This window comes from Anthonomus grandis, chromosome 1 (assembly GCF_022605725.1).
Source record: "Anthonomus grandis grandis chromosome 1, icAntGran1.3, whole genome shotgun sequence".
NCBI lineage: Eukaryota > Metazoa > Arthropoda > Insecta > Coleoptera > Curculionidae > Anthonomus > Anthonomus grandis.
In genome coordinates, this window is record NC_065546.1 from 46013026 (window position 1) to 46037939 (window position 24914).

The following is a 24914-nucleotide window of genomic DNA, read 5'->3' on the forward strand; positions in this document are numbered from 1 at the left end:
TTACCTAAATAGGATCTGCTGCATTTATTTTTACATTTTGTACATGATACCATAACAAAAATTGTTTAAGATCAACGCTTATTAATGTCAATTCTCAATGTCACGTTTAAAAATGTTATAGCTTACAATTTTTAAACATTTATTGCTAATGGAAAACTTTACCAATCAAGAATTGGCGGATATGCATTTGGCATACGGAGCAACAAACTGTAATGCACGAGCAGCATCGCGGTTGTATCATAAACGTTATCCCGAACGACAGCATACTGAATACAAAAAGTTTATTGCGGTTCATCAGCGGCTCGCTGAGACAGGCATGTTTAAGACCAAGATGCATGATACTGGTGTTGCTCGAACCGTAAGAACCGTCGAATTTAAAGAAGAGGTGCTTCAGCGAGTTGCCGATGAACCATCAAATAGCACACGTGTCGCTAAAAATATGAATACGAGTAACGCTTCTGTCTGGCGGGTACTACACGAGCAACAACTCCATCCTTACCACTTCCAGAAAGTTCAATTATGACAAAAAAAAAGTTCAAAGTATGACTGCAGCCGATTATCATCCTAGAGTTCGATTTTTTCGATGGCTTCTGGATCACATCATTGCAAAACCAAATTTTTTACGATATGTTTTGTGGACCGATGAAGCCTCTTTCACAAGAAACGGTATTTTTAATCGTAGGAATAGCCATATTTGGGACGAAGAAAATCCTTATGCAATTTTTCCAAGAAAACATCAGAATCGTTGGTCTGTCAACGTATGGGCAGGCATTGTTGATGATTATTTAATTGGGCTATACCTTCTACCGAAACGGTTAACAGGACCTATTTATCTGCGTTTCTTGGAGGAAGTTCCCCCAGAACTCCTTGAAAATGTTCTACTAAACGTTAGACAGCAAATGTGGTTTCAGCATGGTGGAGCGCCGGCTCACTTTGCTGTACAAGTACGTGAGTATTTGGCTCAGCGGTTTGGGCACCGTTGGATTCCCAAAGGTGGAGCCGTTTCTTGGCCTCCTAGGTCACCCGATTTAACGTCGCTCGATTTTTTCTTGTGGGGACATGTAAAGTCTTTAGTCTACGAAACTCCAGTAGAATCAGAGCTAGACTTAATTAGACGAATAACAGCAGCATTTGAAATCATTTAAAATGAGGATCAAATTTTTAGTGTAGTTTGCCGAAATCATGTGCGGCGTTTAAATCGGGTTATTGAGGTTGGAGGAAGCCATTTTGAATAATTGTTGTGATGGTATCATATACAACAGGTAAAAATAAATGCATCAGATTCCGGATATGGGTTCCTATACTCAAATGGATTCTACTGTTGCACTAAACAACCCCTAGAAGTTTGATCCCATAGTTCTGAAACAAAAATTATAATTACAATGTACCGCAAAACAAACGACAGTATTAGATAAGCGAGTCAGTACTTGGTAGAATAACCTTTATTCTTGAGAACGGCTGCGCATCAGTGTGGCATCGAATCGATCAACTTTTGGCATGTTTTAACTGCGATGGAATACCAAGCTTCCTGAACTTCCATCCATAAATCTTACTTATTTGTTGTTTTTTTACAAGCTACTCGGGTTTTCAGCTCCTTCCAAATATTTTCAATAGGGTTAAGGTCAGGCGATTGTGATGGCCATTCCAGAACCGAAACCTTATAGACATGTTTTCTTGGGTTCATTCTAGCATGGTAGATATCCAAATAAATTTCTTTTGTCAAAATCTCTTTAATCCAAAATATGGGACCCACTCCATTGTAGGAAAAACAGCCCCACAGTTTGATATTTGCACACTGTGCCTATTGTGTTCCTAGGATTATATTTTTCATTCTTTCTCCTTCTAACGAATAATCTTCCATCTCGTCCGAATGAGTTGATCTTCGTCTCATCACTAAAAAGAATGTTAAATGTTCAGGAATATTTTCCGTTTTATTTTGTGTTTTTAAAACTCTGGAGATTGCACAAGGTGAACTTTTAAGCACATTTGCAATAAATGCATAGGATTTATTTTGACTCCTCAATTGCAAAATTAGACGCCTTTCTTCGGGGTTACAGTGCTTTGCGCGACCCATATTTACCAACGCGATGCAACGATCTGATTGAAACTGACTTGTATTTATGAAAAATATCACAAACAAATCTTTTATCTGAATAAACAGAGATTAAATAGCTACAATAAAGAAATACTGTTATTTTTTCCATAAGATTTTTTAAACAATATAGAAAAAAACTTATTTTTTAGAAATATTAAATCGAAGAATGGGTTCGAGCTTCCGTATCGACAAATTCTTATTTTAATTATTATTTAAACTTAATTTGATTTTTGCAATTTATTGTGCTGTAGCGCTTATTTTTTAACGTATTCTTAGAAATAAATTTGCATTGTTTAGACAGCTTTCAGCTCAAAGTAGTATAGGTTCTAAAAGTATATACGTATCATGGCTTACGCTTTTGACTTTTTACCTTACCTTTTAGATCTTATAATGTTTTGATACAGGGCGAAACACGTGTAGTCTTAGCTCCCTTATAGCCATTGATTTACTACTTTGACTTTGTAATTTTGTTTTGTATTTTATCTACTAAGTTACTTAGGGAATATGGATTATTCTACAAATACGATAAATAAACTTCTATGAACTTAACCAGTATCATATCACCAGTATAATTTATTTATTGTTCAACAGTGAAAACTAATTACAGAACAATATTTAATCTACGAGGGTAAAACTGATGAGAACTAAAATAACGAGAAAAGAAAAGAAAAAAAATATACAATGCAAAGCCAAAACTATCCTTAAGCTAAATATTACCTACCAATAATACCCAGTTGGTTGTGGAAAGTCGTGGTACCCGAAAGTCTAACATCGATAATAAATAAGAAGAATTAATTTAGCACTTATATTTCCTAATTTTAATTAACTTAAAATTAAGAAATATAAGTGCCATTACCAGCCCATTTTCTACAACTATTTTAATAAATAGGAGGACAGTATACACACGCACATACTGCAGCTCTTCTTAGTACAACATTTGAAACTACTATTTTTTGTCTGTTTTATGCTAGCACGAGAATCGCCGTTTTTGCCTTAATAAGAGGGGCTTTAAGAACTTATACCGATGTAAAAAAAAACATTAATCTATAGGATTAAAATTCAAACTTTATGTGGGTAAAAATATAAAAATAATAAGTTTTATTATTTTGTACTTCAGCGGCTCCTTATATTGACAAAGTAGTGAAAAGGTTTACGTTTCCTAAGGGATAAAGCTTAGTATGCCATGTACGCTCTCTTCAGTTAGAGCAAAACTATCAAATTCAACCATAACGTAGAAAACGGGAAAGCTCGATATTAAACTCACATAATAAATAGCGGGCTTTAACCGGGAAAGTTTTCTCGGCGAGAAATTCAGCTTCGGGTTATATGAAGCTGTTAAATAACCGCTTCGTCGTCGAGGAAAAGAGTTCAAAATCTTCTTCATAGATTTTTATAACTTAAGATTTTTTTTTGAAATGGGTGGAACATCATAAACATATTTCTTGTAAAATTAGAAAATGGAAATTTTCAGTAAAAATTATAGTCAATGTTTCAGACTTGAAAGTTTATAATACATATTATCAGCAAATTTCTTTACTAAATGATTAAGCGAGAAAATTGAACCCTTGCGGATATAAAAAAATTATAATTTCTTTAAATAAGCTGAAGAAATTAAAAAAGTATAGTGCACTGGTCTATACATATAGCGTTCCTTCTCCCTTTAAGTATAGGTAATCTTCATCCTCGGGAACGCTGTATCTTTGCTAATTTATTACCGGCCGTGCCTAAGCCATAATGTGCTATTAATTTATGTTACCACGAAATTAAAGACGTTTAGAAGTAACAGGGAAAAGGAAGCAAAAAGACGCCGCCTCCGAGTTTACAATATATTACGCCATTAAATTTCAGAACTTCCGAACTTGCCACATTGTGGCAGAATTTAAACATCGCTTCAATTAATTTTCGGTGCAGCCTTAATATTCTTATTAAGTTGAGTGCATAATAATTTTCGCTTAGAATAAATAATATGAATTTTATGAAGGAACTGAGAGTGGCCAGTTTTTAATCGTAATTAAAAGAACTTTTATGTGTCAACTTGTAAAGGCTAAATTTAACCATTTGATTTTAATTAATAATTTGAAGATCTTTTCTCCTTCTAATGAAAAATTTGTATTCTTTTTGAATTTTTTTTTGCCACGTTAAGTTACCACGTGTTTATTGCTTGTGTAAAGTGGTGAGAAGTTTGTGTTCCAGCTCAGAAGGAAGACAGGGTAAGTAAAGAGGTCCACTGGTTCAGGGCAAAATGAGTTGAGTTTCCTAGATAGTCCCAGAACTTACCAATAATAATACAAGTGAATTACAAAAAAAGAGTTAACCTTAGATCTTTGAAGTGAGCAGAGTCAAACAACAGACTTAGATGTGACAATCAATATTAAAAAAAACTAATATTATTAAAGTACCACTTTACCGTTGCAAGGTCATACAGCAGCTTACAGGTGTGAATGGATGGTTTTAATATAAGAGGCAACAAGAGTTTCCCATAAGTAAACTATCTATAGTGGCTAAGCTTTTTGAAAGCTTAAATTACGACTACTTTTTCAATATTTCAAAAAATATTTTTGGTGTAGAGCAGCATGGATTTTACAAGGGAAGATCTATGACACTAACCTTTTTGTTTTCACAGAGTATCTTCATAGGCATATGGATAACCAGTGTCAGGTCGATGCCATCTACACTGATTTCAGTAAAGCATTTTACAAGATTAGCCATAATATTCTCCTGGCTCGACTCGCAGACATTGGTGTGGGTGGCAGCATCTTGAGATGGGTGAAATCTTATATTAAAAAAAGATCCATGTACGTCTCACTTCAAGGATTTTGTTCTGAGTCTTTTATTCCATCATTTGGTGTTCCACAGGGATCCCACTTAGAACCCCTTTTTTTATTATATACATTAATAATATAAAATCTTGTTTACGTTACACTAAATTTCTATTATACGGCGATGATCTTAAAATCTACCGTACGATATTTAACATTGCCGACTGCCTTAAAATCCAAAGTGATCTGGATCGACTACGAGCCTACTGCGATGAAAACAGTCTCTTTCATAACATTAAAAAATGTCAAAGTATAAACTTTTCAAGAAATAAAAATAAAATAAATTATTAATATAAATTTAATGATATTTGCTTACCTAAAACGAACTACGTACGCGATTTGGGAATTAGATTGGACTCTAAAGTGATGTTTGACATTCAGATTGATCTAATATTAACAGAATCTTCTAGATTGTTGGGTTAAATTTTTCGTAAATGTGAAATGTTTTCTAGTTCTCGAGCTATTAAATGTTTATTAAATACATTTATTCTTGGCAAATTGAACTTGAAAAATGAACACTTTCAACAAATTGAACATTCCTCAAGTCAACATCAGATCGAGCGAATTATTTTTTATTCCATTCAGGAAAACAAATCATGGCCAGAACTCTCCATTATGTAGAATAACCAAAAGTTATAATTTGTACTATGCCGTTTTTAACATGTCACTTTACACAGTACAGTCAAAAATACTTTAAAACGAAATATTGTCTTTGGAAGTTTATGAGGCTAATATAGAGATTTAGCATTAGAAAGTTGCTTTTTTCTTAAGTATATTCTTTATATTCTTTAAGTATCTGCTTTAATATTCAAGTTATTTTGATTTATGCACTTAACCATTTAGTCTTTATATTATTCTTAATAAAATAGTATATTTAAGTTAGTTAAGATAAGTTTGTGGATACTTTTTTGGGCTTGTAGCCTGTTGTATCCCTATATGGTCACCAAATAAATAAATAAACTGTAGGACCAGGCACAAAAGCAAGACCAAAACAACAAAGCCCTGTGGAACTGTGTGTGACTCAATTCGACATTTTTTTACCTCAAAATCGAGTTACAAAATGTCAAGGCATTCTACCACCGGCAACCAAAAGAGAAGTCAGTCCTTCCTGTCAAGCGGTTGAAGAAATGCTATTGTCACCATACTCTGACTCCTCGATAAACTCTTGCGGACCAACGGAACAAATACTGCGATAAATGAACTAAGTCAAGTTCGATATTCAAAGTAAATTAAATATTTAAAATAATGAAACTAAATGATCCAATAATTTATATTTTTTATAAAGAATTAAAATAATTAATAACCAAAATCAATAAATCAAAATTGACAGATGACAACACTCTCTGCTCCTAAGAAAGAAGAGTATCTTTAAAGTAGGTATCGATAGTTCATCAAAAATATTTAAAATTAATTAAAGGTCAGTTAAAATTTACGAAAAAATAAGGTCAAAGTCAGAGTGAGGTAACGAAATATTAAACATAAAGATATGAAGGTAATAATAAAAATTTAGATCGCCACCAAAAAAAAAAAAAAACTACCAAAGCAAACCAATCACTCCTCAAGATTAACACAAAATCAACAAAACAAACTACTGTTCGGACTATCATTCATGCAATCAGGAAAATTCTCCGACTAACAAAAATGGATCACAAGGTTCGGGCATGGTTTGTATCAAATCACGAGACAGTTTTACCACTAGTTAATGAAACTAAATAAATCATTAACTCTTTACTTTACTCGCGACACGTATTTCGCTAGCGATGTTAGCATCTTCCGCAGAAGATTAAAACTAAACTAAAACTACATACAAGTTACCTTATATACTAAATATGTAACAAATAAAAAAAAGAAAATGCAATAAAGCACGGCCAACCAAATCTAAAGGATACAATTAACTATAAGGGATTGGACCTTTATCCCTGTGAAGAATAGTCTCTTGATTTTTAAATATTGCTAAACTTTCGTATGCACCTAATATTTTATTGTTATTAACTGGTTGAAATAATTTTAAGTTGTCTATCCCTATAAAGCAGCCAGTATTTGAAACATGTTGAGTTAAACTTGACTTTTCAAGTCTTCCATATTCTACATGTTCTTTAAATCTGTCATTAATCGATCTTGTTTGCCCTATGTACTTATTATCACAGTCGTTGCAATGAATCTCATAGATCCCGGACTTATATCCCGGGTGTCAATTTAAAAAACTACCACCCTCTATATTTTTGCCTCTGTATAAAATTTAAGCTTTTCAAAAAACATGTCAAATTTATTTTTGAAGAAGACATTGTCTAGGTTAGTTGACAATCAAATTGCAGCAGCCCTCTGGCGGGAGCGGACATAGCCTCTAAGATCTTAAATGGAAAGGGGGGTCGAGTAATACTTCATTTTAAAGGACTTTTAATTACCTTTACCTCAAAGATACCGCATACCTAATTTTTTTGTTAATAATTTATAAGAAACAAATTAAAACGGAAAAAATATTTATTTTCTTAAGTAATAACTATTGTAATGAAATAGAACAAAAAAAGTTATAAAAGATAACTTAATTTATAAAATGTTAAAAATGTTGTCTTCTTTCCAAACAGTAATAAAGTCTGCTCTCGAACTCCGTTCTAACATATTGAAAAACTTCTGCCTGGATTTCTCTACACGCAGCTGTGATTATTCTTTTTAAATCTTCCAAATTACTAGGTTGTGTTTTTAGAACAATTTATTTTAAATGCCCCAATAAAATAAAAAACTAAAGGTGATAAATCGGGTGATCGTGGTGGCCATTCAATTGCTCCCCGTCGACCAATTCATCTGCTTGGAAATCATTTAACCACCCTCGTACCGGAAGAAAATAGTGTAGCTCCATATCTTATTGGAAGTGTATTAAATTTTCTTGCAAAGTCATATTACCCTCTGCATCAGTTTGATTTTCTAACCTAGATGTTATTAACGGGTCTACTGTGCCTTTCAGCAGAATAAGGTAAAGTTCACCGGTTAGATTTTTGTCAATAAATAATACCAAGAATACCAGCCTAAACATTTATCTTCTCTGGATATTGCGTGTGACCTCTAAAAATTCGTGGATTTTCATTACTCCAGTAGCGACAATTTTGTTTGTTCACATTTCTAGGTAAAAAAAAATGAACACGCATCAGTAAAGTAGTAGTAGTAGTAGTAGTAGTAGTAGTAAGGGTGAGGGAGCTAGAGCTCGGCAAGTAGGCCTGAGGAGTCCCTTTTCGCCAACCTCAGAATCACCCACCCCTACGCCTCCACTCTCAATGCGCAGTCTTCACTGAGTCGGCCCGTCCTTTTAATAAAGGCTTGCACGTTGTCCCAGTCCAGATCTTTAGGATCTTCCCGCTGGAGTGTCGTTGCTCCGAAAATTTTCCTTCTTAGGCGACTCCACCTATCACAGATACCTAGTATGTAGTATGAAGTTTCCTCCCCTGTAACGCAATTCGGACAGAGTGGGCTTTCTCTTATACCAAGAAGGTGTAGATGCCTGTTTAGACTGTTGTGCCCGGTCAGGATTCCCACCAAGTCTTTGATACTTTGTCGTACTTTGTCTTTGTTAGCAGTCGCCTAGCTTTAGAGTCGTCATGGTCTGGTATCATTTCCTTGGCCTGTCTACATCCTTCTGTCCTTCTCCAATTTTTCCTTTTTTTTCCAGGCCCAATTATTAAGTGCCTGGGAGATTTATTTTTTGCTAAGACCGAGACAAGGTTCGAGACCTACGAAGGGGTTAACGGAACCTTGTCTTGCCAGTTCGTCGGCCCACTCATTGCCCTTAACACCTTGGTGTCCTGGCACCCACCTCAGTCTCACTTCCTTGTGTGCTGCAAGCCTTTCCAATGGCCCTGGGTTTCTGAATCGCCTAGAGAGCAGCTTGACTATCGGAGTAGATGCAAATCCCCCCGTCACCTTCCAATGCATCTCGTTGGTTCGCTACTTCGAGTATAGCAAACACCTTCGCTTGGAAAACTATGGTGTGTTTCCTTAGCGGGAAGGATTCCCCTGTGTTCGTTTCCATACTGTACACTCCGGCTGAATTGGTGCTTTTTATCCATGATCCATCCGTGTACCAGGCCTGGAAACCCCTTGACTCTTTGACTTGGTTCGCCGACCATTCTTCCCTTGTCGGGATTTCGACTTGAAACCCCTTCTTTAACCTTAGTTTGCCACTTTTTGTAGTGCATCTGGATGTCAGAGTTGATCAGTAAAGTAAATATTCTCTAAAATATTTTGGCTTTCATTATTTTACAAAACTCAATTCTTTTATCAAAATCGTCATCAAAAAGCTATTGAAGAATTAGCATCTTATAAAGGTTAAAATTGATTTTACTTTAGTGCTTTTCTTACTGTTTTGTGAGATATTTCTTACCTGGCGTGACACACTGCGAAGTGATGTAGAGGGCTCCGCATTGAAAGTGCCTAAAACTTACCAGTTATGCAGCTTCATCCAAAATACGACAATTACTTCTTTTTTTGTTTGCAACCGAACCAGTTATGCATAAACTTAGCAATTAATTTTAAAACATATTATTTATGATGTAATTGACAATTGGAATATCTTTCGTTAAACAATGCTACCGTTCTTCTTGCACTTCTTTGACTTTCCCCGTAAATAAGAATAATTTCTATGCTTTGCTCAAGATTAAACACCATTTTTTTAAACATACTTAAGAGTACACAACGCTTGACTTTTTTGAGTTTTTTTAACAACTTTTTAACTAATTTGTCAATTGTTGCCAAAATGATTACCACGCAAGTACTAGTTGAGCAAATCTATCATATTTGCTTGCTTATCATACTCACTAAAAATTATTTTTCAATATAGATCAAACTACGAGACTTATGAGCATATACACGCAAATATCCCCACATAAAAAGTCACAAATTGACAGGTCTGGAGACCTTGGAAGCCACGGCACATCTCCAAAACTGATTTTCCTGAGAACAGGTTGCGAATGACATTAGTTGAAGCGTTAGCAATATGTGACAGAGCCGTCTTACTAAAACCACACAATTCTTGATTTCCTTTTTCTTTTGCGTAGTTCTGGAACCAAAAATTTTTGGATCATGTAAACAGCCTCTTTGAAGAAATATAGATAAATATTGCGAGTTGGACCAATGGCACACCACATTAAATCTTTTTCAAAATGTAGAGGACGCTCATGGATATTCCGTTGGCTGTCAGAATCTGTAGTTCTATTTATTAACTGATTAGAAGATGCTAATCTAAGTTTTCCTCCAAAATAGCCAAATCCTCATGATATTTTAAATCTTGATATTGGTAAAATTTTAGGTCCTTATGTAAACTGTCTTTAATCACCTTAGGGTTTGTACTATGCATTTTAAAAACACCGGTTTGCAATTATCACCCTTTATTGTGTCACTTCAGAAAAACTCTTTTTTTAATTACTTAGATAAAAATTTGAATTCTTCCAAGTCGGAAACTGATTTTTTTTACTTTACTGTTTTTTTTTTAATTTAGTAAAACTTCAATGCAAATTATAAATATATTTCTAGATTCATAGCTTGTAATTTTCAAACCATTAATAGAAAAAATATATTTTTAGCTGTTAAGTTCGTCAACATTAACTACTAAATATAAACATTTTATAATTTTTAAGCCTATTAAGAGAAAAACGCTTTTTTAGCATCGATCAGTATTAGTCATTGCTACGAAGAAATAAATATTTCCAAACTTTCAGGTGAAAACAATATATTCGTAAAAGTTCTTAGCAAAAAAAAAACTTTATTTCGATTACGACAATTTAATATTCCTTGAAAGCCAAAAAAAAAAAAAAAATTTTTTAACGCTGTTCCATCGATGAACCCTAAAAACTCCCTAGTGATATAAATATTTCTAGTCCTATTAGATAGAATGTGATCAGTAGTTTTCGTCAAATCATATCACCTTTTATTTTACAAGGTACTAAATTTATACTGCATTAGATATTCTCCATGGCACTTTGTAATCATATTAATAATAATAATAATAAAGTAAATTTATTGTATAAGATTAACCAATATCAATACAAATTAAATAATATGAGAAAAACGAAACGTCATGGCGTTTCAGACATCTAGACTAGGCTAGACAGTGTTTGTTCCTAAGTGCATTCCTAAAAATATAGAATATATAGTAATACAAAACATACTATAAACTGAACCAGAAAACCAACCAATTAAATGACTAAATATTTTAAAAGGATAAAGTACTAGGACTAGTAATAGAAACAACTAGTAACAAAACTTTGTTTACAAAATAATTCCTATATCACCGTACAAAATTAACTACATTTACTAATGTTATATTTAAATACATTTTTCTAACCGTAATTAATGCAAACAGAGCGTGAAAGCGGAGAGGTAAAGTAAGCATAAATAGAGATGATCATTGAACTTGGTGTAAATATTTGTTAAGTTTTTGTTTAAAGTCATGACAGGAAGATCAAATGAGTCAATTAAAAAAAAATTAACACGTAAGCAGCGTGGTATAGAAAATAGTAACAAGGCTTGTATGAAAACTTCTAATTATTATTTTTTATTAGGGTTACTAGGGGATACCAAAAATTAAGCACAAGTATGCATTTTGCACATTTGTATGCATTTAGATCAACTTCAATTTAAGCAGTTAATATGAACTACATCGTAATAATTGAATTGCGATAATACAAGGAAATCGTAAGGCTCCAGTTTTACTGTTTGAAAGATGAGCCTTAGTATCCTAAATACTATTTTCAATATTAAAGTTGAGAGAAACGAATGATCAGTTCACAATTAAGCCTAGTGATTTTGATGATTTTGTGACTTTTGACATAGTGTTAGCTATATTTAAATCAGGATGAGGTTCGACTGTACATGAATATTGATTGTTACTGAAGATTTGGAAAAAAGTTGTGTATTATCGGCATATCAATAATACTGGCAAAATTTAGGACATTAAATGAAACTGGGATATGTATTGCAGATGTTAAAAGCAGAGACACAAGGATGCTTCCTTGGCCCTGTTATAAGTTGTGCGACAAGTATTTGTTACAAGTGTTTGTAAGGTACACTGTATTTGGTCTCTTAAAATTTGATAATTAACTTACTGCCTACGGTAAAGATTAAAAAAAAAGAAATATTTCATTGTTTGAAAAATAAAAAGCATTGTCTTAACTAGAGTATGGATATTAAACAATAATAAAATGCCACTGCCAAGAAAATTTATTTTCTTATCTATGTCATGAATCATAAACATCCGACCATGGAAAACTTTATAATAATTATTGAAATAGACCCAATTCATATTTTAACATGACCTACAGGTAAATGGGATCAATACAAGGTCTTACTATTAATGCGACGTGTTATATATATATTGGAAAATCATCTGACTTCTAAATATTATTTACTCCAGAATTTAATACACATTCCATGTATAAATAATTAGGTTAATAAGTTATGAAGCACTTACTGAAACTCGAGTAGGCTCTTGAATTAGCTAATTTAAACCGAAGGATAATAATCAAATATGCTCTTAAGTAAATATTATCCAGAAATAAAAATATTTGGGTAAAAAGTGGAACACGTCTGACAAAATAGGAGAAAATAAAAAAATCCTAAAAATTTTAAAAAATATTAATTAGAGGTGGTGAGATTGGCTTCAGAAACGTATTTTTTCATTATCGGTAATAGCTCTTATAACATTTCTTTTTATAATTTTATTTATACTTTTATATTTTGATCTATCGACACATTTATAAATTATTTATTTTAATAATAATTGTTGTTATAACTTTGTGGCATAAGTTGCTAAATAAACATCACTAACATGTTATAATGCTAAAGTAAATATTAACAAAAATTTTAATTTTTACATTCTAAAATCTGAGACTTATATCTTTGAAGACCTTCAGATTTTATTAGGATGGTGTGCTTCCAACAGGCTCGTGTTTAATGTAAGAAAGACGTCTATTATGGGGTTTAAGTGCGATGTTCAGGGTCTGATGTTTGACGAAAATTCCCTCTTGCAGAATAAAGAGTGCTGCAAGTTCCTAGGAATTACCATTGATGGTCGCCTTCGGTTTGAAGATCATATTTTACATTTAGCTGGGAAATTATCTTCTGGATGTTTTGCAGTAAGAATGGCAAAACAAGAGCTGGGAGGGGTGGTTGCACGTTCAGTGTACATTTCACTTATTGAATCTCATATTCGGTATGGCTTGCTTTTTTGGGGTTTAACCAATAAGGGGCTACTTAACATTGTCTTTGTTATTCAAAAAAAGCAGTTAGATACCTGTGTTCTGCTAAGTTAAGAGATTCTTGCAAACCCCTCTTCATTTCTGAAAAAATCCTAACTCTTTTTTTTTAACTCTTTATCTTAGAAACAGCTGCTCTTATTCACAAAATTCCCAAACTACCCTCTGACACTGGCCATTTGACTCGTCGTGTAAATGATGTTCCCCTACCTATTCCTACGTCTTCCCTTACCAAAAACTCATTAATTTACATAAGTAAAAAAATTTACAATCATGTTCCTCTATGTGTTAGACATATATCGGATGTTAAGAAATTTAAAAGAGAATTAAAGACGCTTTTATTGGCTAAGGCATATTATAACCTGGACGACTTTTTTAATGATAGGTTTTAACCTTGAATATGTTGGAAAGTTTTTTTTTCTCTAGTTTTGCCAACAAGTTTACCTTTATTTAGTAATTGATTGTTTTATTTAGTTATCTTTAATTCAAGTATGTTCAAAAAGTTTTGTCTTCTTGTGTTTAATTTTGTTCATTGTTTTGTCAATTTTTGAAATTGTATTTTTGTTTTCTTTTTTTAGCTTATAGGATGCTTGTACACAAGAGTATTCTTACGTAATATAGCATTTTTTTTCTTTCTTTTCTTTCTTTCTTTCTTTCTTTCTTTAAATATCTAAAACCTAATTACAACCGGACAGAGAAGGAGAGAATTACAAGGAGAGAGAAAAGATGGCGACAACGGCATAAACACGCGTCGATTGTGCTCCGCTACATTTTTTTAAACTAAAAGTTAAATTAATAGTTTTTGTGCGTAACTAGTTGTGGCTATTGAGAAATATCTTAGCATTTTGGTGTATTAAAATAGGAGGTCCAAGCAGAATCAATACTAGAACCACATCTGAAAAATCGACCGTTTTGGCTGGAAAGAAGGTGGAACTGGAAGCAAGGCTTCAGCAAGGTCTCGAGAAGTTACATACAAAACCCAACGAAGACCTACCTTTTGAAGAAAAGCTTCGACTTTTTGAGGTATTCTTGGAAATTAATTTGAAAACATGTAAGCCGCCACCAAAATTGTTTAAATAATAAATATAAAATATGGTTAATATAAAAATTTCGATATACGCGCATTAGAACATGACTTATATGGAGCAAATTGGTTTATAATTTTGCAAACTCTGAAACAATTTTAGCCCTTTTTGAAGTCCATGTGCCATTAAGGGACGTTAAAGTCTCAAAAAAACCGGCTCCGTGGCTTAATAACGAGGTCGTAACGGCACAAAATAAACGAAACTTAGCTTTACAAAAATTTAAACAAAACCGCTCAAATGAAAATCGCCTCTTATACAACTAGTCCGGGGAATCTGTACCATATTTCATGAAAAAAAAAATTGCAACCCGCAAACGAATGACTGGATATGGTAAAGGGGTTCATAAGAAACACAAAAAAACTAAATTCATACCTGGGGTAGTTGCGGGGTGGTTTTGCGGGAGTGAAAACTGAAAAAAACAGCTGGAGCATTTTTCTATCGCCATTTCCTGCGAAAGTTGATGCCCAAATGAAAAGTGCTTTATGGCAAAGTTGTAGGCAATATAAAAATCTATAGTTTTTGTAGAGGGCACTTTTGAACATAACCTCAAAATGTTCAAGATAAATGCAAAAATTGCGAAAAAATTTTTTTTTCGTTTTTTATTTTTCATTTATTCAAAAATTATGCAATTTTCATAAAACTTGGTATAAATATACCCTTTAGTATCCTAAATAATCTCTATTTTTTTCATTACTATACAATAACAATTTTTCAAGAAATTCAAGTTTTTCGAAAAAATTACTTTTTTTTAAACGAAATTTGTCCTCCAGAGAATTGTCCTAGGAAGTTCATATAGGGCTCATTTTTTTTGTTTTTATTTCTACTTTTTAATAAAATAAAGAAAGGTTATACTTCCTATTTGAAAATAAGCCAAAAAATGCAAAAAACTGAAATTTTTTTTTTCCAGCACTACCAATCTATTATTGCTTGTGTCCATTGTTTTACTGGCTGCGATTCAACATCTGGGTTCGCAGGGAAAGGCAAAAAAAAACAAAGCGCTCATGAACTCTCCGAACTTGGCTGAATTAGCAAAGCCATTTTATGAGCCTGATTCTCATCCAACTGTAATAGCTCACAATGGCTGTAATATGATTGCACATATTTACAATTACACTAAAGGAAAAGCAACTTTGAATGATTTGAGATTTCAGCGTTACGAAATCTTAACTGCTAAATCTACATTCAAATTAAAAAAGTTACCACCAACACAGCATTATTTCAGAGTATATCATCAACTTCAAATGTGGCTTGGTAACAACTTAAGTGCAACCATGTGGGGATGGAAAGAGTCACTCGTGAATAATAGTACAATTCTTATGCCTCGATACACAAGCGACACGATGATACCCGAAGAGTTACTCAAAAAAATATTTTGCACCTGCAAAGGTAATTGCAGTACAAATCGATGTGGGTGTAGGAAGCATGGGCTATCATGCACATCATTGTGCACTGATTGCCAAGATACAGGCAACTGCTCCAATATCAATGAAATAGATAGATTGCAGTGATTCGGAAGAGATCTTAAATGAGTTATATCGCCGTCATTAGACGCCGAAAATGAAGAAGAATGTGAAGACTCTGATATCAGCGATTATGAAGATGCGGAAAACGCTGAAGAACCAGATTGTACTGGAGAGTCCGACCATGAACAAGTTTCACAGCATGTAAATAAAAAAAAAGACTAATAAATCAATAAAACAATACGTCGTATTATATAAACTGTACATAATGTAAAAAATTTTCTTGTATCATAAAATATTGTATTATATTTTCTTGTATCATAAAATATTGTATTATATTTTCTTGTATAATAAAATATTGTATCATAAAATGTTTAATGTATTCATAAAATCAAATACTGCAATAAATTTTTAGCAATTTTGTAAAATTTTAATCAATTTTGTACAATTATTTCATACTATATTAAATATTTTTTATGGAAATATGTAAAAACCGCTGATTTCGATCAAAAAGTAGCCAAATTTTGTTTAATAAAATCGATTTGGAATTGGTAAGTTCGAAAAATCGATTCTACCCTTCGAAAATTTTAAAGCGACATCGATTTCTCTGGCTGATTTAGTGTAATATACAGAATACGCGTCGAGGCACGGAATACATACTGGGGGGTAAGCTTGAATTGTCTCCTGCATAAAACAATCTATTGAACGTTACATGATGAAATATATAGTTTCTTATGTATTTTTTTTCGTAGAATCTAGTGGTGTTATTACTTTATTGACATTTTAAAAATTTTTAGTAAATTATTAACAATTAATAAAAAGTTCATTGTTGCAAAAAAATTTTTTCAGTTTTTTGCATTTTTTGGCTTATTTTCAAATGGGAAGTATAACCTTTCTTTATTTTATTAAAAAGTAGAAATAAAAACAAAAAAAATAAGCCCCATATGAACTTCCTAGGACAATTCTCTGAAGGACAAATTTCGTTTAAAAAAAAAGTAATTTTTTCGAAAAACTTGAATTTCTTGAAAAATTGTTATTGTATAGTACTGAAAAAAATAGAGATTATTTAGGATACTAAAGGGTATATTTATACCAAGTTTTATGAAAATTGCATAATTTTTGGATAAATGAAAAATAAAAAAAGAAAAAAAATTCGCAATTTTTGCATTTATCTTGAACATTTTGAGGTTATGTTCAAAAGTGTCTTCTACAAAAATTATAGATTTTTATATTTTCTACAACTTTGCCATTAAGCACTTTTTATTTGAGCGTCAACTTTCATCGGAAATAGCGATAGAAAAATGCTCCAGTTGTTTTTTTTCAGTTTTCACCCCCGCAAAATCACGCCGCAACTACCCCAGGTATGAATTTATTTTTTTTTATGTTTCTTATGAACCCCTTTACCACATCCAGTCGTTCGTTTGCGGATTGCAATTTTTTTGTTAAAAAGTACAGATTCCCCGGACTAAACCAATTTCGCAACAACCTAGTTAAAATAGTAAAAAAGACTAAAAAATAATACATTGAATACATATGTGCTTAAAATAATCCATCTAAAACCTGGAAATCTCTATCCAACATTGGCGTTACGACTTCCAAGAGCTACAACTTGCCTTCTCATCTATCCAACCCTGATTCTATAAATAATTATTTTGGATCATTTCTACAGAATGTTTCTACCAAAGGTACTGAAAAAATCAACTTTTACAAAAATAATACATGGAACGAAAACTTATCTTTTAATTTTACTCTTTCCACTACAGAAGCTATCCATAAAGCTATACACTCAATAAAAACAAACGCGCAAGGTACGGATAATATACCTGTTTTCATGTTAAAGTTATGTAGCCCCTTCTTAGACACATATATTCTACATATAGTCAATTGCTGTATTGAACAACAATATTTTTCCAATTCTTGGAAAACAGCAATTGGCAAACCATTAGCGAAAATTAGGAATCCTGCATCTTTATCAGATCTTCGAATTGTAAGCATTTTGCCAGTACTTGCAAAGGTATTTGAAAAAATCTTATACGATCAGATGTATGCGTTTGTCATGTTGTTGATCATCATATTATTCGATCTAGTGTGCCCCAAGGATCAATTCTATCTCTGCTACTTTTTATATTATATACTGCTGATATTCTTCAATCTACTAGTTACTGCACAGTCACTGCTTTCGTTGACGACACACAGCTTGTATACAATTTTGACATATCTAACTATGTCGATGCGGCGCAGAAGGTCAATCTGGATTTTATGGAAACTATTAGAACATTATCTTATCATCATTATCTGCAACTTAATTCAAGCAAGTCAAAACTTTTATGTATTGCCAACAATAAAAACAGCAACATTATTAAGAAAAACGTTGATATTGTGTTAGATGGCTCACAACTCCCCTATGTTATTTCAGCTAAAAATCTTGGATTAATCCTCGATCAAAATTTACGTTAAGCATTTAAATAAAAAAATCTTTCCTTTCTCTTAAATTAATATACAGTCAAAAACATTCGCTTAATTTTAGATTAAAAAACATACTGTGTGATAGTCTCGTCCTAAACCATTATTCGTACTGTGATTTTATATTCATGCCATGTCTTCGATTAGTAGAAAAAGAAAGAATCCAAAAAATGCAAAATTCTTGTTGCAGATTAATATATGGTATTAAAAGGAATAAACATATATCACATAAAATAAAAGAAACTAAATGGCTTAACATGTCAAATAGGTGCAAGCTTCATTTAGCAAATTTTGTACCCAAGATTGTTACAGTACCAGTATCAACTTCTTCAATAATAAAACTAAAAAATAAGTTTATCCCTAGGGGTAAAGTACATAATTTGAACATAAGAAATAAAGGATTCTTCACCATGCCTACATTTAAATCTACTTTTTACAAAAAATCTTTTCTGTTTAATGCTATTGAGTAATATTATAATATACCTAATGAGTTTAAATGTAAATAAATTTAAATATAAATTTAGGGAATATATATTTCAAAAACAAACCGTAGGAGTGCATGCCATCATGTACATTGTACATACAGTCCTTTAGCCTTAGATTTTATATGAACAAACAAGATTCTTATTATTTTATAAAATTTATTGTTTAATCATATTTGTTTTTAAATGGACTCCTGCATCTATAACCTTATATATTCTTTATATATTCTTAATATTAAATTAAAATACGTATTACTTTGTTGATCTCTCCCGGCAAGACTATAAACCTCATGATTGTTATGTTTAACCTATAAGTATTTTATTATAGTTTTATGGAATTTTATTATTATTAGTTTATGTAATTAAAAAAACCATATGCTATTTTTTCTTTTTGTGGTTAAGTTAGAGTAGCCTTTAGGGCTAGACTTCGCCATTACTTTAAAATCTTGTATTTATAATGTATATTTATTGAAATAAAAGTCTTTATTATTATTATTATTATTATTATTATTGTTAACCTATTGAAGTTATGCTTACCGAAGAATATTAAATATTAATTTGTGTCATAAAATTAAGCTGTTTACTGTAATTACAAATTTATCTTTGTTTTATCTCTAAATACTTACAATCATATTCTTCTGATTAGACATCTTGCAAAGCTTGGGTAACCTTCTCGTGAAACTCTTTAAAAACGATAAAAAAGAAAATACCCATTATAGTGATACTTTTAAACTAAACGTATCATATTAAATCCGCTCATTTCCTGCGTTTAATATCATGATAGCTTTATCTTTACAGTTATCGGTGCATTTGACGATTCTCGTCCCAAGCGATTACGCCGTATCGTGAATACAAAGCAACTATAAATAGAGGACGCTTCGATTTCCACTCTTGTCAACGTTATATAAACGGCAGATTTCATTTACATAAAGCATTGCTTGAATGCAGAGCTAAAGACAGTTTTATTATGGATTCGGTTTTACCCATTTCCATATATTTCTTTTTTATTATTTAAGGTATTTCTAAAGATCATCTAAGTAGTAATAACTTCGTTAAACCAAAAATATTATAAAGAAGTTACTAATAATAGCAATATTCTACTCAAAAAGAAAAGGAAAACCGAAAGGTATCAATATTTTCAAGTTTCACAATATTTGTTTAAATATGATCAGAGGAGCAAAAAATATCAATCAATCAATCAATCAATGCTTTATTGTCAAGAAATTGTTACAATTTGTAGACAAAGCTGTAAAACAAAAAAGACACAAAAATGCAAACAAAACAAACAAAACACAATTAAAAAAAAGAAAAACAAAACAAAATTTAAAAAAAATATAAATAAATAAATAGAATAGATTATCTACAATATATACAGATTATTACAATTTAGAAATTGTAAGTAGTCAAAAATATTATTATAAAATATACAATTTAATGTATACAATGTCAAAAAAAAAGATCATTAAAAAATCTCTCTACGTTAAAAAAAATGTAAAAAAGTAAAAAATTATAAAAAATCCTAAAATAGCTACAAAAAGCAGTATACCTAAACATGTACAGATAGTAAAAATACATAATCTGCTAGTGCGAAATTTTAAATCAATGATTACAAAAAAAATCGTTAACTGTGTAAAAAGCTCTCTCCAGTAAGAATGCTTTTAATGCTTTACGAAATGCAAAAAAAGATGTGATGGATTTAATTTCCAATGGCAGATGATTGTGCATTTTTTTTGCATTATATAATATGGAACTTTTGACCAACTCTGAATGTGGGGTAGGCAGGTATAGATCATGTTCCGTGTATCTAAGTAGATAACTATGGGAAGGCCTATCAGATGCTGAACCGTGTTTGCGTATTAGACAAAGGGACTCAAATATGAAAAAAGATGGAAAAGTTAATATTTGAATTTTTTTGAAGAAATGCTGGCAATGACTTCTGTATTTAAGTCTCAGTGTATAACGTAAAGCTCTCTTTTGTAGTCTAAAAATACGGTCAAATTGTGTTGCACTACATGTACCCCAGAATGGAAGGGCGTATCGAAGGTGCGATTCAAAAAGGGCAAAATAAACTGTTCTAGAAGTAGACAGGCTAAGCTCCTTAGAAATTGATCTTAACGCAAAACAAGCGGAACTAAATTTTCTTGATATAAAGTCAATATGTGTGTCCCATTTTAACGAGTTGTCAACAGTTAGCCCTAAAAACTTTACAGAATCAACTTCGTCAATTGTTGCATTACCAAGTACAAAAGATTGCAAGGTATTTTTATAGGACAACATTTTAGTTTTGGAAATGTTGAGACAAAGGAGATTAGAGTCGCACCATGATTTGATAGTAGTTAAGTCACTTGATACGGTTCTATGAAGTTTAGAAATATCCGGATCACTCCAGGTAAAACTAGTATAATCAGCAAATAGACAGACTTTATCGTTAATATTTAGATTAGCAATGTCATTGATGAAGATAAGAAACAAAATAGGGCCAAGTACGGAACCTTGAGGCACTCCACTTTGTATTGGCTTGCAAGAAGACATAGTCGAATCAATTCTCACAGCTTGACTTCTGTTACTGAGATACGACTTAAACCATTCAAAAGGCGCTCCTCTGAACCCGTAATATTGCAACTTTTTTAATAAGATGTCATGATTAACACAATCAAAGGCTTTAGAAAAATCACAGAAAATTGTTGCTGTAGGGTGTTGGTTGTTTAAGCTAAAGTATACATTATTAAAAAGAGAAAACATAGCATCATTAATTGTGCATTTGTTATTTAAAAATCCAAATTGATGGGAAGTGAGTAATTTATATTTTAGCAAAAATGATAGAAGTCTTTTTTTAACCAATCTTTTAATAATTCTTAAAAGTGTGGGAAGAAGAGCGATAGGGCGATAGTTGGAAGACGGATCTTTGTCTCCTCCTTTATGTAGTGGAATTATTATCGCCATCTTAAGGCAGTTAGGAAAAATACCTTTTTGAAAAGACTGATTAATTAGAGTAATAAGATGACATAATGGACATTCGGGCAGATTTGAAAACATTTTAAGAGTAAGTCCATCAATTCCAGAAAAGCCTTTGTTTTTGATTTCCCTAATTGAACTGCAAAGCTCTGGTAACACTACGGGCGTAAAGAAAAAACCGTGGAAATTCTCATTTGCAATGAAAGTGGATCATAGGAAGGAGTTATGGTACTCATTAAATTATTTGTCACATTTACAACATAATCATTAAGGTTCTCAGATGAAGATAGTATTCGACAAATAAGGCTTATTTCTCCAAGCATTAACTATCGACCATGTTTCCTTATCCACATTTTTAGATTTAGCCAGTCTCCTATTATAGTAAATATCCTTGGCAGCTTTTAAAGTTTTCTGATAAATCTTTTTGTAAAGTCTTACGTTTTCATGAAAAAAAGCGCTGTCTGAAAATTTTTTAAGATGAGATAATAAGCGCATGTTTTTAGCAGATGTACACAAGCCTTGAGTAGACCAGGGGTTATGTTGCTTCTATTTGAAAGGTCTCAAAGGAAAGGATTTGTGAGAAAGACTAGATAGCGTTTTTACAAATCTAGAGAATTCTGAATCAACGTCTTCAGAGCGAATATTCCAGTCAGTTGATTGACAAAGGTGCCTAAAATTAAAAAAATTTTTATCCGAGAAAATACGGCCTAATTTGCGTGGAACATTTTTACTTTTAGATTTAGTTATGGAATCTTCCTAAAATATGGTGGAAAACAACAATAATAATAATAATAATAGTAATAATAATAATAATAATAATAATAATAATAATAATAATAATAATAATAATAATAATATTTATTATATGTTTGACTATATTCCAAGCTTTTGTAAATAATTTTTTCATATTTTGTCTCCTTTTTCTTTGGATGATTCCTCATCTTTCAGGTATTTAAAATATTGTTCGGCAGTTAATTTAAAAAAATCTTCCACGCATTTGGGAGCAATTTTTCACAGTATTTTTTTGTTATTTCAAGCATTTGAATTAATGTGTGAATATTTCATGCTTCTTCAATTATTTCTTCATCTTTCTGGTCTTTAGATCATTGTGATTAATTCAATGTAATTCACTCAATAATTTACCCTTGAAAAATATGTATACGTTCTGTTCAAGTTTTTACTGTTTTAATGTGGGTATGTTACTTTTTAATTTAGGTATTTTGTTGTTATTGTATGACTCCATGCCTCTAAAAAGTAAATTAATTTTGTGTGGCTACCTGAATATTGACTACTCTAGTGTGTGTGTTGCTTAAGAATCTCTTCAGTCTATTTTCGATTCAATGGGTTTTTTAATGCATGTAAATTCACCAACCAGAATAACTAAAAATAGTTCCAGCACCATTGACTATATGGTGTCATATTTTAATCTGAACTTCGTTGATTTTACTGTTCTCAATTCAGGCTTTTCTGACCATGAAAGTGTTTTGGCCAGATTTACTATTGACACTTTAAGCAAAAATAATTTTCGTAAATTAGGCCGTATTTTTGATAAAAAATTTTTTTTGAAGTTCAAGGATCTATGCCAAACAGCTGACTGCGGTCTTATTTCTCATGATATCGATGGTGAGTTTTCTAGATTTGTAAAGACCTTGTCAAGTATTGCGAATAAGTGCTTTCCTTATAGAACCATCAAAATTAAGCATCATAAACCCTGGTCTACTAAAGGCTTACGTGTGTCTGCAAGGAACATGCACTCTTTATCATACCTAAAACAATTTTCGGACAGCATATTTTTCATAATTATGTAAGGCTATACAGGAAATTATATCGAAAAGCAATAAAAGCCGCAAAAGATATTTATTATAATAACAGGCTGGCTAATTCTGGTAACGTTGCTAAAGAAACATGGTCAACGAATTAAGAAATAAGCCTTCTTCAACTAGCACTTTCCCCTTTTCACCTGAGAATCTCAACGATTATTTTGTAAATGTTGCTAAAAACCTAATGACTACTATAACACCTTCTCATGATCCACTTTCATATCTCTCTAATGAAAACTTACAAAGTTTCTTTTTTACCCCTGTACTAATAACAGAGCTTCAAAGTACAATAAATGACATAAGAAACAAATTATCATCTGGTACAGATGTTCTTACTCTAAAAATGTTCTCAAATCTGCCTAATAACACCTTAAACCATCTGAGAAACCTAATTTAAAAGCCTTAAGATTGCAATAATTATTCCCTTGCATAAAGGTGGAGATAAAGAGCTAGCTTCAAATTATCGTCCAATCGCTCTCCTTCCAACATTATCGAAGATCATAGAAAGATTGGTTAAAAAAAGGCTATTATCATTCCTGTTTAAATATAAAATACTAACTCCCCATCAATTTGGCTTCTTGAGTAACAAATGCACTAATGATGCTATATCTTCTAGCAGACCAATAGAATGTGGGGTACCTCAAGGTTCAGTTCTGGGTCCAATTCTGTTTCTGCTGTTTATTAATGATATAGCCCATCTTAACATTAGCGGCAAAATTTGTCTCTTTACCGATGATACTAGCCTTACATGGAGCAATCCGGATGTTGCGGCACTTCATGCAACTATTGCTAAAGACCTTACCGAATCTTCTCTGCTTAAATATCTCAAAAACTAAAGTCTTATCTTATAAAGGTACTATCCAACCCTTTGGACTTAGCAACGCCAGCTTGGACGTTGTTGAATCTGTGAAATTTTTGGGACTTATTGTTGATAGTTTTTTGAAGTGGGAATTACATATTGATGTTTTATCTAAAAAATTAAGTTCAGCTTGTTTTGCCATAAGATCAGTTTCCAGAGAATTAAATCTTTCGTCATCAAGAACGGTGTATTATGCCCTTTTTGAGTCCCATCTTCGTTACTCCCTTCCACTCTGGGGCACATGCTGTGCAACTCAGTTTGAGCGCATTTTTAAACTACAAAAGAGAGCGGTTCGCTATTTACTAGGACTTGATAGTCGAGCTCACTGCCAAGAAATGTTTAAAAGATTTAAAATATTAACTCTTCCATGCTTGGTTCGCAAGCATATATCAGAAATTCCTAATAGACCATCTCACAGTTATCCACTTCGAAACGAAGAGCATGATCTTTATGTGCCAATCCCAAGCTCAGAATTAATAAAAAGCTCTATTCTTTACGGAGCTAAAAAAATGCACAATCATCTGCCTTTGGGAATTAAATCATTGACATCTTTTACTCGATTTCGCAATGCTTTGAAATCATATTTACTGGAGAGAGCTTTATATGCAGTGGATGATTTTTTTTTTTATTTTTAAT

At 32.0% G+C, this 24914-nt stretch overlaps 2 protein-coding genes across 3 annotated transcripts in view; one reads left to right on the plus strand and one right to left on the minus strand.

The window, feature by feature from the left end:
- Window positions 1-14215, plus strand: part of LOC126740480 (uncharacterized) — a 262862-nt gene extending 248647 nt beyond the window's left edge. The window contains exon 4 of one of the 2 annotated variants that reach the window (XM_050446536.1): window positions 14017-14215. The gene's annotated coding sequence lies outside the window, so the exon portion shown is untranslated. The remainder of the gene's footprint in view (window positions 1-14016) is intronic. The other variant, XM_050446557.1, reaches the window with a different exon arrangement.
- LOC126740527 (acetylcholinesterase-like) overlaps window positions 1-24914 on the minus strand; it is a 255707-nt gene that overhangs the window by 165750 nt on the left and 65043 nt on the right. The gene's annotated exons all lie outside the window — the stretch shown is intronic.